Consider the following 17,954-nt stretch of genomic DNA (forward strand, 5'->3'; position numbering starts at 1 on the left):
AATTTTTAAAGACGGAAGCCTTATTTTTTTTTTTTTTTTCAAAATGGCCTTTTCTCAAGAGTTTAGTAATAGGAAGGAAAGAAATTCTGGCATGGAGAGATAAACCTGCTGCATATTTTGCAGGGAAGAAAAGGAATGATCTAACATCATTTTAATAAAAATAGAAGGTGGTTATTTACTTAGCAACCTTTTGAGAATCTTATTCCTCTATGGTATTCCTACGTTCTGGGCAATGCTAGGCTCCCTTAAAGAGGGTATATTTTGAATGATTAGTAATTCTGATCGTATAGTAAATATCCCAAGTCTAAGGGAACTCATTATTGAAAGGAATCCTTTGATAATCTTACATAGGATTCTTTAAATCCTTATTAGCATATGTTTTTGAGGTGTTTCCCAAGACATCTCCCAACAGGAAGGAATCTAATTAGCTGCAAGTCCCTCATTGGATGATAAAGTGTTTACTTTTCTTACATTTCAAAGTACAAAATACCCTGGCTTACATCCAATCAACCATCCAGGATTTATTTCAGCAGGGTAGCAAAGATGGAAAATGTTTCAAGGCACCTGACCCTCAGTTTTAAAACTGCTTTTGAACAGCAACACAGCTCCACTCATATTAAATATTGATAGTGCGAGGTTCTTCGATTCCTCAAGTTTTTATTTTTCTAGTTTTTGTTTCTGGAGGTTTTTTTTGAGGGGGGGTTCCTCACTTTTTTCCATATGGTATAAAAACCCAACAGGTGCCAGAGGATTTTGCTATTATTCATGACTGGCTTTACAGCTCTTTACTGTACTAAGTTTTTGAACAGCAAATGGAGGAAAACAAAGGCTTCAGTGAGCAAGCCATTCATTAAGTATCAGGTAACCTAGGACAATACATTCTGGAGATTAAGGAAATTATAAATAATTAAATAAGCATCCATTCCTAAAGCGCCTATAAAACACCTGCACTTAGGTTCTTCCTCTCATGGTAACCTCTTCTGCTACTATTATTTTGATTTTAAAAAGAGACAGCTAACCCAGGAATTTAATGCTAATTTTAGCTTTAATTTGTTCCCTTTTAGCATCAAGAGGCATACGGAGCTCCAATGTAAACCAGTTCTGAAGCCCCAGTGCCAACGTCCCTATCATTATTTCTATTTGGAAGCAAGGCACCAGATGGCTGTATAGGTGCGGTCAGGCAGTGAATGATTTGATTTCTATGATAAGCCCACGGCCGGGTCTCTCTGCACGTGTTCAGAATGCTGATGACTAATGCCACTGGGCATTCCCCTCTCGGTTCCAAGCTAGCCTATCTAGCAAGCAAGGCTTCAGTTCTGGGGTGAGTCAAGAAGCATATTTGTAGCTACCAGAGAAACTATTTTTAGGGAACCAAAGACAAGTTGCCACAAGGGTCTTATTTACTCAAGGTCCTCCATCAAAATCTGGGGTGCTTGTTACGCCTGCATCTCCCTAGATCTGCTCAATCAGGACCCTGAGGAATCAGGGTGGACATCATTGAACCGTAATAGAGTTCCCAGATAATTCTTACGCATGGTGAGCTGGAAACGGATTGATCTAAAGACTGGAAGACAGACTGGCAGATTGCTAACTAGAAGATCAATTGAGTAACTTACGTGAGATCACTTAAAATCTACTTTAGATTCTCGATAGGTAGGTTTTATTATCCCCACTATGATGGTAAACTGTGGGCCAGAGATTAAGTAAATCCTAACTAGGATTCCCTTCTCCAGGGGATCTTCCCAACCCAGGGACGGAACCCAGGTCTCCTGCATTGCAAGAAGATACTTCACAGTCTGAGCCACCAGGAGAGCCCATGGAAGCAGAGTCACCTCAAACCAAGTTATACTGATTTTTAAAATATTTTATTTTTACTTATTTATTTATTTGGCTGCTTGGGTCTTAGTTGTGGCATGCAGGATCTTCTAGCTATCCTTAGTGGTGACACAGGAAGTTTTAATAGCAACATGTGGGATCTAGTTCCCTGACCAGGAATGGAACCAAGTTCTCCTCCATTGGGAGTTCAAGGTCTTAGCCACTGGACCACGAGGGAAGTCCCCCAAATTATACTAATTTAAGTCTAGTGAAAGGGTTAGCAAACTTTCTGTAAAGGGATAGTAAATAAATACATTACATGTTGTGGGACATGCGGTCTCTACGACAATTACTCAACTCTGCCAGTATAGTATGAAAGCAGCCACAAACGGGATGGAAATCAAGGGTTTGGCTATGTTCTAAAAACTTTACAAAACAAGGAGTGGGCTAGACGTGGCCCATGGCTATAGTTGGCTGACCTTTGGTCTCAGTTCAGTTCAGTTGCTCAGTTGTGTCCGACTCTTTGCAACCCCATGAATCGCAGCACGCCAGGCCTCCCTATCCATCACCATCTCCCGGAGTTCACTCAAACTCAGGTCCATCGAGTCAGTGATGCCATCCAGCCATCTCATCCTCGATCGCCTCCTTCTCCTCCTGCCCCCAACCCCTCCCAGCATCAGAGTCTTTTCCAATGAGTCAACTCTTCGCATGAGGTGGCCAAAGTACTGGAATTTCAGCTTTAGCATCATTCCTTCCAAAGAAATCCCAGGGCTGATCTCCTTCAGAATGGACTCGTTGGATCTCCTTACAAATTTAGTTTCCATTATATTTTCACACTGCTTATTTACATCAAGCCAAATGCCAGGCTGGAAGAATCACAAGCTGGAATCAAGATTGCCGGGAAAAAGATCAACAACCTCAGATATGCAGATGATACCACTCTCATGGCAGAAAGTGAAGAGGAACTAAAGAGACTCTTGATGAGGGTGAAAGAGGAGAGTGAAAAAGCTGCTTAAAACTCAACATTCAAAAAACTAAGATCATGGCATCTGGTCCCATCACTTCATGGCAAATAGAAGGGGGAAAAGTGGAAGCAGGGACAGATTTTACTTTCTTGGGCTTCAAAATCACTGCGGACAGTAACTACGGTCATGAAATTAAAAGACACTTGCTCCTTGGAAGGAAAGCTATGACAAACTTAGTGTATTAAAAAGCAAATACATCACCTTGCTGACAAAGGTCTGTATAATCAAAACTATGGTTTTCCCACTTACTACTAGTCACGTATGGATATGAGAGTTGGGCCATAAACAAAGCTGAGTGCTGAAGAATTGATGCTTTCAAATTGTGGTTCTGGAGAAGACTTTTGAGAGTCCCTTGGACTGTAAGGAGATCAAACCAATTAATCCTAAAGAAAATCAACCCTGAATATTCATTGGAAGGACTGATCCTTTGGCTACCTGATGCGAAGAGCTGACTCACTGGAAAAGACCCTGATGCTGGGAAAGACTGAAGGCAAAAGAAGAGGATGGCAGAGGATGAGATGAACTCAACCAACTCAATGGAGATGAATTTGAGCAAACTCCAGGGTATAGTGGAGGACAGAGAAGCCTGGTGTGCAGTCCATGGGGTTCCAAAGAAGCAGACATGATTTAGTGACTGAATAACAAAGAGCAAATAAGTAAAAGCTGCACTTAATTTATGACTGTGTAATATAGCACATGATGAAGACTGCTTTTTTTTTTTGAAGAGGAAAATTTTCATACTTGCCTATTGCCAGCAGCTGGAAGTAAATTATTACAAGAACATTCATGAACCCAGTGAGACATGCATATTCTTGTTCTTGGCTAATCTTCCTCTGTTCCATCTTTCTCAACTGTGCAATTCTCTAGGGAGTTGGATGGCTCTGAATAAATAAAATACACTTCATTCCCTAATAAATGTATGAAACTAGATGGTTTAATCCTATTTCTATTTACTCAAGAATTATGACAAAATTGTTTCCTGTAGGAAGGTCTCACCCACACCTTATACTACAAAGACATAACACTTTATATATACCTATTTGGAAAGTGAGAAGTAAATCATATGAAGCAGTTACACTGAACTGACCAGTTAAAAGACTAGCATATTAATATAAAAGATGGCTACTTAGCCATCAAAGAGCTCTATTCCCCTTTTAAATTAAATCACTATTGGTCAGAAGCAGCTGTCCACCCAGGCACATATATTTCCCAGCCTCCATAAATTGAAGTGGGGATTTGAACTGGTTCTGGCCAATGGAATGTAAGTAGAAGTAATGTTTTTACTTGCTGGTGGAGGGAGTTATTCTGGTATGCCTTTCCCACCTTCTCTTCACCCCTGTAGTGAACTGGAAATCACCTTGTTCATGACGGTATAATAAGATGGAAGGACCCTTTATCTGCGAATCACTTGAAGAAGTGCTAACCAGGAGAGCTGCCGAAACAGGTATAACCTATTTGGACTTCGGGTGAGATGGAAGTAAACTTTTACTAGCTTAAGCCACTGAGATTTGGAAACATTTGTTACAGCAGTTAGCCTACTCTAACAGAATATACTTGAGTTGAATAAATGAGTCAAGTCACAATTTATTGAAGGATTTCTAAGATGAATGCAAAGATTAGAGAATCACATGTATAAGAAAAACTTGCAAGTTACAGGTTTTCCCATTTGTGCAATCCATTTATATGAGTTACTAACCAGTCTGAGCTCATTTTCCTAGGCCCCCGGCTCGGGGTGCCTTCCTTCCCCATGTTGGGACACCTCACTTCTGACTTCGCCTTCTCACCCGCGCCGGGCGGTGGAGGCGATTGGCCGGGAGGGCCAGAGCCGGGCTGGGTTGATCCTCGGAAGTGGATGAGCTTCCAAGGGCCTCCTGGTGGGTCGGGGATCGGACCGGGGGTTGTGCCCGGCGCCGAGGTGTGGCGACTTCCCCGGTGCCCCCCGCCCTACGACTTGTGCAGAGGGATGGCCTACTGTGCACCGCAGGTTGGAGTGGGGTCGGTGCCCCCAGGCAGCCTGGAGACCGCTCAGCCAGAGGGCGAGGCGGGAGCCAGGGTGGAGAGCAACTCCGAGGGGGCCTCCCCGGACCCCTGTGCCGCCCCCGCAGGAGCCGCGAAGCTGGACAAGGAGAAGCTGGAGCCGAACCCTGAGGAGTGCCAGGACATCTAAGCTCTTCAGAAAGACCTTGAACAATTTGCCAAGCTCCTAAAGCAGAAGAGGATCGCTCTAGGATATACCCAGGCCGATGTGGGGCTCACCCTGGGGGTTCTGTTTGGAAAGGTGTTCAGCCAAACGACTATCTGCCGTTTTGAGGCTCTGCAGCTCAGTTTCAAGAACATGTGTAAGCTGCGGCCCCTGCTGCAGAAGTGGGTGGAGGAAGCTGACAACAACGAGAATCTGCAGGAGATAGGCAAGGCAGAGACCCTTGTGCAGGCCCGAAAGAGAAAGCGGAGTATTGAGAACCGAGTGAGAGGCAACCTGGAGAGCATGTTCCTGCAGTGCCCGAAGCCCACCCTGCAGCAAATTAGCCACATCGCCCAGCAGCTAGGGCTGGAGAAGGACGTGGTCCGAGTGTGGTTCTGCAACCACCGCCAGAAGGGCAAACGATCAAGCAGTGACTACTCTCAACGCAAGGATTTTGAGGCTGCTGGGTCTCCTTTCGCAAGGGGACCCGTATCCTTTCCTCAGGCGCCAGGGCCCCATTTTGGTACCCCAGGCTACGGGGGCCCTCATTTCACTACGCTGTACTCTTCCGTCCCATTCCCTGAGGGTGAGGCCTTTCCCTCAGTGTCTGTCACCGCTCTGGGTTCTCCTATGCATTCAAACTGAGGTGCCTGCTCACCCCAGGAATGGGGGGCAGAGGAAGGGGAGAGCTAGGGAGAGAACCCTGGGGTTTGTACCAGGGCTTTGGGATTAAGTTTTTCATTCACTAAGAAAGGAATTGGGAACACAATGGGTGTGGGGGCAGGGAGTTTGGGGAAACTGGTTGGAGGGAAGGTGAAGTTCAGTGATGCTCTTGACTTTAATCCCCACATCACTCATCACTTTGTTCTTAAATAAAGAAGCCTGGGACCTAAAAAAAAAAAAAAACAGTCTGAATGACTGGGGAGTTCTATTTATTAAATAAATTCTGATACCTAACATCTTTTATAACAATGCATCATTGCAATAGCTCACCTAAACCACTGGATACTCCATAAGGTAGAATGTATTGTATGATACGTTTATTATACATTTGTAACACAAAGTGTAAACCAGAAAACAATCTGAAATTAAATTTGCATGCTCCAGGGCAGAATCTACTGAACCTCAGTCATTCAGAACCACTTCCTGAGTTTTCCATAGCTGTGTACCTCAAGTATTATTTTCTTCCTATTTTTCCAGCATCACTGACTCAATGGACATGAGTTTGAGCAAATTCCAGAAGACTGTGAAGGACAGCGAAACCTGCTGCTGCTGCTGCTAAGTCACTTCAGTCATGTCCGACTCTGTGTGACCGCATAGACAGCAGCCCACCGGGCTCCTCTGGTGCGCTGTAATTCATGAGGTTGCAAAGAGTCAGACATGACTTAGCAACTGAACAATAACAATTTCTCCAGAGAGTCTGAGTCCCACTCAGTCCCACTCAGTTCCACTTCTGCCCACTGGAGACTTGAAGATGGTTTACTCTGGGGCTACTTGAGGATCCTGGACTTTGTAGGACACAGGAGAGAATGGCTGGAGACTCAGGGAAAAGAACTATTTAGGCTTCTCCCAGGTTTGAACAGAAAGAAAGCCTCTGGAGCCTGGTAAGGGGAAAAATACACCAGAAAACTGAAAGGGGCTGACACCCAAGTGAAAAAGCTTGTTATGGGGTGGGAAGAGCTCTATTAATTATATTTAAATTATATTTTCTTGTAGTGCTTACTATTTTGGGGTTAGGGAATCATTTGAGAATATAGCAAAAGTTGTGGAAGGTTTCCCCTTTCATATATACAAATGAGCATTAACTGCTCACACCTAAATTCTGGAAGCTGTTAGAGCCTTTGCAGTCCATCAGTCCTGAACCTCAGGTTAAGAATCCCTAGTTCCTTGTTGTTGTTTAGTCTCTAAGTCATATGTTCAACTCTGCAACCCTATGGACTCTTACCCGCCAGGCCCGTCTCTCCATGGAATTCTCCAGGCAACTGGAATGAGTTGCCATTTCCTTCTCCAGGGAATCTTCCCGACCCAGGGATTAAACCCGGGTCTCCTGAATTGGTAAGTAGGTACTTTACTGCTGAGCCATCAGGGAAGCCCAGGAATCCCTATTATCGTGGGAAATTTAAAAGCTTCTCCTCAGGCTGATACAGCAATCTACTAATAAATAACGCAGACTCTTCCCTGTGCAAGAGAGAACACAGCTATTGCTTCATCTCTTCTCCTATGACTGGGGATAAGGAGGAGGAAGGAAGGAGAGGTAATGTCACTCTCAGGCTCTCCTGGCTATCCTGCACTGTCCCTAACCTCTATGCCTTGGTGTGGTACAGCAGTGGGGCACCATCAATGGGATATTTGTTTCTTTGTTTCTTTTTTAAACTTTATTTTGAGAGAATTCTCTGGTGGTCCAAGGTTAGGACTCTGTGTTTCCACGGCAACAGGCACCGTTCTATCCCTGGTCAGGGAACTAAAATCCTGCATGCTGGGTGGCATAGCCAAAAAAAAAAAAGAAAATAGAAGAAAACCCTTATTTTGAAACAATATTACTTTCTCACGTAAGTTGCAAAAAAAAATAGTACATGAACCTCAAAGACATGACAGTAAGTAAAATAAGCCACACACAAAAGAAAAAACACTGTATGATTCCACTTATATAATGCATCTAGACTAGTCAAATTGACAGAGGAAGAAAGTAGAACAGTGGTTACCAGGTGTCTGGGGGAGATGAGATTGGGGAATTATTGTTAAGTGGGTACCCAGTTTCAGTTCAGGATGATGAAAGTCTCTAGAGACTGATAGTGGTGATGGTTACACAACAACGAGAATGAAACTGATGCCACTGAACTGCATATTCAAAATAATATTGAAATGGTGAGTTTTATGTCAACATTCAGAAATCGAAGATCATGGCATCTGGTCCCATCACTTCATGGGAAATAGATGGGGAAACAGTGGAAACAGTATCAGACTTTATTTTGGGGGGCTCCAAAATCACCGTAGATGGTCATTGCAGCCATGAAATTAAAAGATGCTTACTCCTTGGAAGAAAAGTTATGACCAACCTAGATAGCATATTGAAAAGCAGAGACATTACTTTGCCAACAAAGGTCCGTCTGGTCAAGGCTATGGTTTTTCCAGTGGTCATGTATGGATATGAGAGTTGGACTGTGAAGAAAGCTAGCACCGAAGATGCTTTTGACCTGTGGTGTTGGAGAAGACTCTTGAGAGTCCCTTGGACTGCAAGGAGATCCAACCAGTCCATTCTAAAGGAGATCAGCCCTGGGTGTTCTTTGGAAGGAATGATGCTGAAGCTGAAACTCCAGTACTTTGGCCACCTCATGCAAAGAGTTGACTCATTGGAAAAGACTCTGATGCTGGGAGGGATTGGGGGCAGGAGGAAAAGGGGATGACAGAGGATGAGATGGCTGGATGGCATCACCAATTCGATGGACATGAGTCTGAGTGAACTCTGGGAGATGGTGATGGACAGGGAAGCCTGGCGTGCTGCAATTCATGGGGTCGCAGAGTCAGACACAACTGAGCGACTGAACTGAACTGATGTCATGTACATCACAATAAAAAATAGTACAGAGAGTGCCCATGTACCCTATCTCCCAACAGTAATGTCTTACATAGTGACGTCGCTCAGCCATGTCTGACTCTTTGGGACTCTGTGGACTGTAAGCCTGCCACACTCCATCTAAGGGATTTTCCAGGCAAGAATACTAGAGTGGGTTGCCATTTCCTTCTCCAACTGTCTTACATAACCAGAGTACAATTATCAAAACAAGGAAATGGGCATTGGTGTAATACTATTAACTACAGAACGTACTTGGATTTCACTTTTCCCATGAGCTCAGGGTATGTGTGTGTGTGCATGTGTGTGTGTAGTTCTATGAATTTTATCACATTATGTAACTATCACCATAGTCAGAGTACAAAACTGTATCAAACCTCCACTTTACAGATTAGGAAACTGAGGCAGTTTGACAATTAAGTAAACTGTCAAAAATTTTACAACCAATAGGTGCCAGAACCAGGCATTTTACCCAGTAAGATCAGCTCTGAAGTGCATGCCTCTTAATCAAAGGTTAACCAAAACTGTAAATATAGGGCATAACTAGGATACTCAAATGCATCCATATATGTGTATTCAAGAAGTCTGTTCTGTGGTACTTGAATATTTTAGACTATATATGGCATAATACAAAATAGTACACAATGCATTTCAGCATTGTACCTAAACTGGGTCAAATCCAGAATTTCATGCTGGGACTTACTATTCACTTAGTATTTTCTAGCTAAAAAGTAACTTTAAAGACTGGCATGAGATATGTTATCCTGACAAAGAAAGAGAAAAAATTTAGCTTTGTGAAAAATCTGAACTGAAATTTTCCAAGTCAAATTGTTCATGATTTGGTTTACTTTTATCCTCAATAATAAATTCAAATCACTACCATTTAACCATGATAAAATAGGCCCATCTCATGTTATTACATTTTTACCTCCTATTAAGCAAATACTTTAGTTACTAGAATATCTAAATAGTTCCACTATGGGAACAAAGTTTTATTTTAAATACATATGATTAACACTGAATTTTCTTGTGTGATTTTACAGCTTTTTATGAATACCTGATATATTTATTTTTATGATCATAAACTGAATATATGTTCATTTTAAGAAGTCTAAAATTTCTGTAAAGATGCAAAGGGGGGAAAAACCCAATACTTCCCAAACTTGTCACCTGGAGGCAATTTCCTTGTATATCAGATTTCTGTGGGACTTGCCCAGAGTTAGAATAAAATGCTGACATTTTCAAAAACTGAAAACTCTAATTTACAGAAATAAGAGTATAAATTTTCTGACCTTGGAATCAGGTTTTAAAATAGTGTGGTATTTTGGGTTTATATTCCCGAGTGTGAACACAGGCATGAATAGTCTGAAAGGACTTAACACAGTAAGCGACTGGAGCTCATAATAAAAGAAGTCCTCGGGTTACGTCAAATTAACAATCTCATTAGTTTCTCTGCTCCACAGATCATCAGTTCGATCCAACGGCATCTACCTTCAGAAGTGTGGAAGAAAAAGAATGTTGATTTTACCCAGTGAATATGAATAATTTCACAGAACCATACATTTTTTAAAGCAATATTTTGGTCTAGTCCCCTCAGTGGAGAGAAAACTGAGGCTCTCAGAAACTGTCTGGAGCTCTACAGTGAGCTGGCAGCCTGGACCACACCATATTCCCTGATGTCCTTCCATCCTCCCCAAGGCCCCGGACATGCTCCTCCACCCAACTCAACAAGATGATGGAGAGCAGGATTCCTAGAGCTGACGTGGGAAACTAAGAGAGAGCTAAGTTCTATTTTCACCTCTTATCTACTTAATATCTGTAAGGAAAATTGACCTTATTCTTTTGTATTTATTCCTTTTAGAAACATTACTCAAAGCGTATGTCCTTTACCAAAAATCAACAACAACAAAAAACCTTGCTAATTTTTAGTTAGTTATTAATACTAGTTTAGTTTAGTTATTAGACCTGCGTGCTGTGATTCATGTGGTCGCAAAGAGTCGGACACGACTGAGCGACTGAACTGAACTGAACTGAGTTTACTTTGGACTACTTTTCCACTTTTTATCAATAAACTCCCAAATTTAAATTAAATCTTTTCATCCATACCTTTTCCTAATTGTATATGAAGATATTAAGATTTCCCAGATGGTCAACAGACACATGAAAAGATGCTCAACATTGCTAATCATCAGGGAAATGCAAATCAAAACCACAATGAGATATCATCCCATGCCTGTCAGAATGGCGATCATCAAAAAGAAAACAAATAGCAAATGTTGGCAAGGATGTGGAGGAAAGGGAACCCTTGTACACTGCTGATAGGAATATAAATTGGTACAGTCAGTATGGAAAACAGAATGGAGGTTTCCCAAAAAGCTAACAATAGAACTACGGTGTGACTCAGCAATTCTACTCCTGGGTATTTATCTGAAAGACACAAAAAACTAATTCAAAAAGACGCATGTACCCCAATGCTCATAGCAGCCTTATTTACAACTGCTGTCAAGACACAGAAGCAACCTAAGTGTCCATCAGCAGATGAATGGACAAAGATGTGCAACACACATACACACATACACAATGGCATATTATTTGGTCGTAAAAAAGATGGAATTTTGTCATTTGCAGCAACATGGATGAACATGGAGGACGTTATGCTAAGTGAAATAAGTCAGGCAGAGAAAGACAAATACTGTATGATAATCACTTAGATGTGGAATCTGAAAAATACAACAAACTAGTGACTAAAAGTCAGACACGACTGAGCGACTTTACTTTCACTTTTCACTTTCATGCATTGGAGAAGGAAATGGCAACCCGCTCCAGCGTTCTTGCCTGGAGAATCCCAAGGATTGAGGAGCCTGGTGGGCTGCCATCTACGGGGTCGCACAGAGTCGGACACAACTGAAGCGACTTAGCAGCAGCAGCAGTGACTAAAACAAACAAACAAAAAAGAAGCAGACTCACAGATACAGAGAGCAAACTAGTGGTTACCAGTGGGGACAGGCAAGTGGGGAAGGGAGAGGCAGTATAGAGGTAAGGGACTCAGAAGTACAAACTATGAGGTAAAACATAAGCTACAAGAATGTATTGTATAACATGGGAAATCTGGCCAACATAATAACTATATAATAATTATAATAACTTAAAATAATTTTATAATTATTATAATATATAATTTTATAATATATTATAATATAATTATTTTATAATTATTATAATAAGTATAATAACTGGCCTTCCCTGGTAGCTCTGTCAGTAAAGAATCTGCCTGCAGTGCAGGAGACCCGGGTTGATTCCTGAGTTGGGAAGAGCCCCTGGAGAAGGAAATGGCAACCCACTCCAATATTCTTGCTTGGAAAATCCCATGGACAGAGGAGCCTGGTGGGCTACAGTCCATGGGGTTGCAAGAGTTGGACATGACTTAGCAACTAAATCACCATCACCATGAATGGATAACAACCTTTTAAAAAAAGTAAAGCATTTCATAAAGCACTTTGTGGCTAATATCAGATTCTAATAGTTAAATTGATGCTCAAACTTTCTGACTCTCAATTTTCTTTTTCTTTTTTAATAATTTTATTTATTTTTGGTTGTGAAGGTCTTTGTTGCTGCCTGTTGCTTTCCCTAGCTGTGGCACATGAGCTTAGTTGCTCCTTGGCTCAATTTTCTTTTAAGTAAGAGTTGCAGACAAAAGGAAGGAAGCAATTCATTCTAACCCACATTTCAATATCTATAATGTAGTTTTATACTTTATACCCTAAAACCATAAGACACTGAGTATTATCTATGAAAATCATGAATCACTATGTTGTATACCTGAAACTAACAGAATATATTACCTATGCTTCTGTACAGGCTTCCCAATGGTAAATGACTGAAGAACCCAACAATAATAATCTACAACTACACTAAGGAAACATTACTATGATGAATGTATTTTTGAGCGTATTCTTCAAAGTTGTTAAAATATCACCCGGCCCTAGCTTAGAGTTGGGGTCTGGACAAGGAAAGGACAAGGGAAGAAAGTTCTATTTCTTAAAAGGAACTATGACAGCCATCTGTGACATCGTTATCCAAGTCAGCCTTTCCTTGGAAGACTAACAAGTATCTCTTATTGATAGGCATTATCATGGGATGCTCTGCAATTTAATAAAAGCCATATCATCTGGGCTTCCCTGGTGGCTCAGTGGTAAAGAATCCGCCTGCCAATGCAGGAGACATGGGTTCGAATCCGTAATCTAGGAAGATCCCACCTGCCACAGAGCAACTAATCTGGTGTGCCAGAACTATTGAACCTGTGCTCTAGAGCCCAGGAGCCGCAATACGGAGCCCAAATGCGATAACTAACTACTGAAGCCAGAAGCCCTAGAGCCCATGCTCAGAAACAAGAAAAGCCGCTGCAGTGAGGAAGCTGTGCGCTGCAACTAGAAATTAGCCCAGCTTGCCACAAGAAAAGCTCTGTGAGCAGCAATGAAGACCCAGCGGAGCCAAAAATAAATAAAAATATGAAAAAAAAAATGTATCATCTGAAAAGATTATCTGCTTCTCTGTGCTAAAAGTACACACAGAAATTAAATCCTATTTGAAACATTTCCCAGCCTATCACCTATGTTCAAACTTCCCAAGACATAAGACAACCACACCCCCTTTGCTGCTAAGTCGCTTCGGTCGTGTTCGACTGTGCAACCCCATAGACGGAAGCCCACCAGGCTCCACTGTCCCTGGGATTCTCCAGGCCAGAACACTGGAGTGGGTTGCCATTTCCTGCTCCAATGCATGAAAGAGAAAAGTGAAAGTGAAGTCGCTCAGTCATGTCCGACTCCTAGCGACCCCATGGACTGCAGCCCACCAGGCTCCTCCATCAGTGCACTAATACAGGCTCAGTCTAAACCAGGGCTCATGGTGGTCACTGAAAATGAGTATTCCAAAGATGGTCTAAATAAAATCAAAGATCATCACAATAGTAAACCAGAATTTTCTGTTTGAAAAAACAATAAATCATCCTATAATGTAAACTAGTTACTTCATAGTTTATTTACTAACAGAGGTTTCGAGCACCCACTATTCTTAAATATGGGCAGTGACATATACCCATCACTGGACATTGATTTGGTACTATTTATAATAACAACCAGGCTTCCCAGGTGGCACTAGTAATAAAGAACTCGCCTTCCAATGCAGGAGACCTAAGAGACGCGGGTTCCCTGGGTCAGGAAGATCCCCTGGAGGAGGACATGGTAACCCAATCCAGTATTCTTGCCTGGAGAATCCCATGGACAGAGGAGCCTCGTGGTCTACAATCCATAGGGTCACAAGAGTCAGACACCCCTAAAGCGACTTAACACTCACATACCTAATAAAAACCATTAAAACAGCTATTATTTCTTGAGACTCCATTGTGTTCCAGGTCTTTAAAAGGTGGTTTTATGTATATTATCTAGTTTAATTCTCTTAAAGAGTCTTATGAGGAAGGCTCTAGCCAACTCTATTTCATATAGGAGAAAACCAAGATGCAGCCCACTGCACACAGAAGCTATAGTGTGTGCTAGGTCGCTCTTCTGATTTTCCAGGCAAGAATCCTCGATTAGGTCACCATGCACTCCTCTAGGGGATCTTCCTGACCCAGGGATCAAACCCAACTTTGATCGGCCCAAGTTTGATCGGCATCTCCTACAGGGCAGGTGGGTTCTTTACCCACTGAGCCACCTGGGAAACCCACACAGAAGCTTAACCTGGGGCTTTTTCAGGCAGACACCTTCCTTAGTTAACTGGTTTCTCCTGGGTGGCGGGTTTTATCTTAGACCAACAATTCCTCAACTGTTCACCAAGGCACTGGGAGTGCTGTAGCAAATTCACAGGGACAACTCAGGATTTCTGAAAATTTCAAGGGAAACACAGTATACTCAACACGCTGGACGTTGAACCTACAGGCTGGTGGAGTTCAGAGTTTTCAAATCAGATCCTATCACATTCCTACCAATGACACTGTAACTCTGCAAAGCATGGGTTTTCAGTGGTTGCTGTGATAAAAAGTGAGTGCTGCAGAAAAATTAATGTGGGACAGGAAATGAGACTGTGATCCAATCAGATCCCAAGTGTGTGTGTGTGTGTGTACACACACATCCCATTTGAAACTGGTTATTTAAGAATGATATAAATTTTTTCTCTTAGTTTATGTGTGTCATTTTTCTTCAAACAGCTTCTATGTTGTTAGGATATAAATACTTATTACGTTATTTCAACCTAACTACTTACTAGCTACCAAAAACTAGGGGCACTGTGAAAAAATTACTGAGATACAAAGGGCACCGTGAACCAAGTTTAGGAATCTCTGACTAACCAAGAAGTGACTGAATGTGTACAATTCACAGAGGAGAGCTGTGAGTCAACCCAAAGAAATAACTTAAAAGTCCCGAACACAAACATCACAACCAGAAAAAGAAGTATTTAGGTTAAAACCGTTTTTAAAGGTCACTCTCAGTTGGCTTAATCCTTCAAATCCCAATACAATGTCCTCTGGATAATTGGTATTTTTTTTAAAGACTTCTAAAACACATGCGTGCAAATTACTGTTTTTCCAATTCTTAGAGACTCAAGCAAAGCTTTCAAAATTATAGCCTCCAAGCTATGTTTGAAGAGACTGGGCCTCCCCCATACAGACAGAACACACCCGCGGAGCCTTGCCAACGAAACCGGGGGCAAAGCGTGACATAGAGACTGCTCACCCCAGCACTTTGATACTTTCAGCTTTTTTGTGGTTTGCATCTTACTCTCAATATCCTGCTTTTAAGTTCTACAGGCTCCAGGTTCCTGTGAAAATGGTTATTTAGAAACTTGCCTTCCACAGAGTTTCTCATATCAGATAGTAAGTATGAAAAGCAATGGGGAAATAGACACAAAAGCCAGACTAGTGGTTCCTCTGGGAGATAAAAGAGAAGTGGAATGCCATGGGGAGGAGTGCTCAGGGCTGCAGGTTTCTAAGGATGCTCTGGCTCTTCAGCTACCTGGGTGTGTCTTCTGGTCTTATTTTTTAATTTGCACTTCTCCATTTGTTGCTTTCTGAATGCATGCTATAGTTCACAGTGGCGGCCCCAGAATTTCAGCATATGCGTGCCCTGGGAGCTGGATGTGTGCCTTGTCTCTAAGCAGAGTTGTCTCTAAGCAAACTGTCTGCTTTTACTTGGATTATGTACTTATCTGGAGAGGCTGATGGGTCTGAGTGAGAAGCGAAGGTTAATTTTTGGTGCCACCACTGAACCAGGAGTTAACAAATTGGTATTTTGTTATCACCTTTGGTTTATATCTCCCAATGTGCCATCAGTTGTTTTCCTGGGTTCTTATTCCCTTCCACCCTTCTTCCTCTCTCCCCTCATTTATGACCTAGAGTGCAGAAAACTCTTCCAATTAGAATGGTTAATTTTTTTTTAAATTCTCCATTTACAATATATTAAGCAGCTGCTAAGGATGATGGAAGATAAACAGGTGTAGTCAGCAGGTTAGGACACCAGGAGAACCAAGGTTGCTATTGCTATTTTAAGGATGGGACCCCCTCCCCCCAGAGACCATCAGTACACTGTGGGACCACCATGGACCCCGGTGTGTTTGTATTCATTGCCCAAGTTCTTCCCACTAACATTGGCCTACTAGATGTTACCTAAACGTGAAATGACTATCCTCATCCACAGGCTCACAGAAAGGATGCCCAACGTTCAAGAGCTCTATGCCAAGCTTTTCACTTACAGTTAATTTCTACAACAGTACTATGTACAAATACACCCAGTTTACCTGAGGCTTAAAAAAGTGAATTTTCCAAAGTCATACAACCTAACAAGACTCATCAAGCCTCAGTCTCATAACCCCAAAGGGAACTTCATCCACCACCACTAACACCATCTCATCACGCTTTAGGGAAAACATGCTTGACCCGCTTTAGGAAATTGAAGCCCCTCTCTGGTAACAAGTAATAGACGCCACTTCCCCTCCCCCTCCTCAAATCTACCGGAAGCACCACACTGAAATTTCCAAGACAAGTGTCTGTGAACTGATGTCTCAATTCAGACCAAACAACGTGCTCACTTCCTTGAGTTCTAGGACATGCCACTTGCTAACTCTTTACAGAGCTTAATTCCAGCCAGAACGGAGCTTCTCCGGGCAGAATAGCCCCCACGGTCCGGCGCCTGCGCCCCTTTGCGGTCCTCGAAGGGGTGAGGGAAGGGACCAGACTGCAGGCACGTCCCAGCCAAGTCCGGTCACTCCGAAGCCGACCGCAGGCCCGGGGACGGCGGGGGCCGCTGGCCACCAGAGGAGACCCTCTTACGCCCCAAGACTGCCGGGTCTCCGCGTCCGGAATACCTGGGGACCCCTGTTCCCCTCACACACACACCCTGACCACCACCACCACTTTCTACAAACTCTTTCAGCTCACTGGAGCAAGAGGAAGGGGACGTGCAAAGGCAAGAAAGTTCTCTGCCCCCTCCCCCAAGTTCTATATCCTAGGGAAGCAAATGAAGGAAAGCGACAAGGGAGGTGCCCGGGGGAGGACCGCCCCCCCTCCCAACCTCAGGCGACGGCTTCCCCGGAGGCCGCAAGAAAGGCGGCATCGCGCTGGGTCTGGGACTCTCCCCTAAACAGTCAACGATCTGGGGGAGCCCCCACCCGCGACATCGTCCCCCCCGGATCAGAGCCCCACACACACACACCGGGAGGAGGGGGCGCCGGCCCTTGGAGAAAGAGAGGTCTGGAAAGGACCCGGCGAGGTCACACAGTACCTTTCTCTCCGCGCCGCAGGGTCCGATGCTGACGACAGGGTGGGAGGCGAGGGGATTCGGTGGGCACGGGTTCTCGCTGGCTCCGGCGGCCCCTGGGCCTCGGCGCCGCCCAGCGCCGCCGCCTCCTGCCGCCGCTCGCCGGGCTGCGCTTGCCGCTCCGCAGGTTACCTGTGGCCGAGTCGCCTCGCCCGCCGCCCGCTCGGCCCTCCGCCCCGCCCGCCCGCGCTCCGAGGCTGGGGCCGCAGCGCCCCGCAGCGGCCGGTTCGGGAGCGGCGGCGGCCCGGGGCGAGGTGGGGCCCCCGGCCCTCCCGCCGGCCTCTCTCGGCAGCCAGCTCCCTGCCCCGCCGCCGCGCCTTCGGCGCCTGCCGAGAGGCCTCCTTATCAAGAGGGAGAGGAGCCAGGGCATGCAATTGGATGAGGTTTTCCGAGCCTAGGTTGCCAGGTTTGTTAGGAGGGAGAGGGGATTCGGGAGGAGAAACCATCCTTCAACCTGTGGTCAAGTGTGTATTTCAATGTATTCGTAGTTCACTTAGCTGAGATGTCTCAACGGAAGCTAGACAACAATGATGAAAGATCCAGATTCATTAGAA

General features: G+C 43.8%; 1 protein-coding gene and 1 pseudogene across 1 annotated transcript in view; one reads left to right on the forward strand and one right to left on the reverse strand.

Annotated features, from left to right (window-relative positions):
* ANKRD6 (ankyrin repeat domain 6) overlaps positions 1–17,556 on the reverse strand; it is a 183,426-nt gene extending 165,870 nt beyond the window's left edge. Inside the window, exon 1 of the mRNA XM_018053146.1 lies at positions 17,365–17,556. The gene's annotated coding sequence lies outside the window, so the exon portion shown is untranslated. The remainder of the gene's footprint in view (positions 1–17,364) is intronic.
* Positions 4,556–5,667, forward strand: LOC102175483 (annotated as a pseudogene).

The sequence above is a fragment of the Capra hircus genome, chromosome 9 (assembly GCF_001704415.2).
Source record: "Capra hircus breed San Clemente chromosome 9, ASM170441v1, whole genome shotgun sequence".
Classification (NCBI taxonomy): Eukaryota; Metazoa; Chordata; class Mammalia; order Artiodactyla; family Bovidae; genus Capra; species Capra hircus.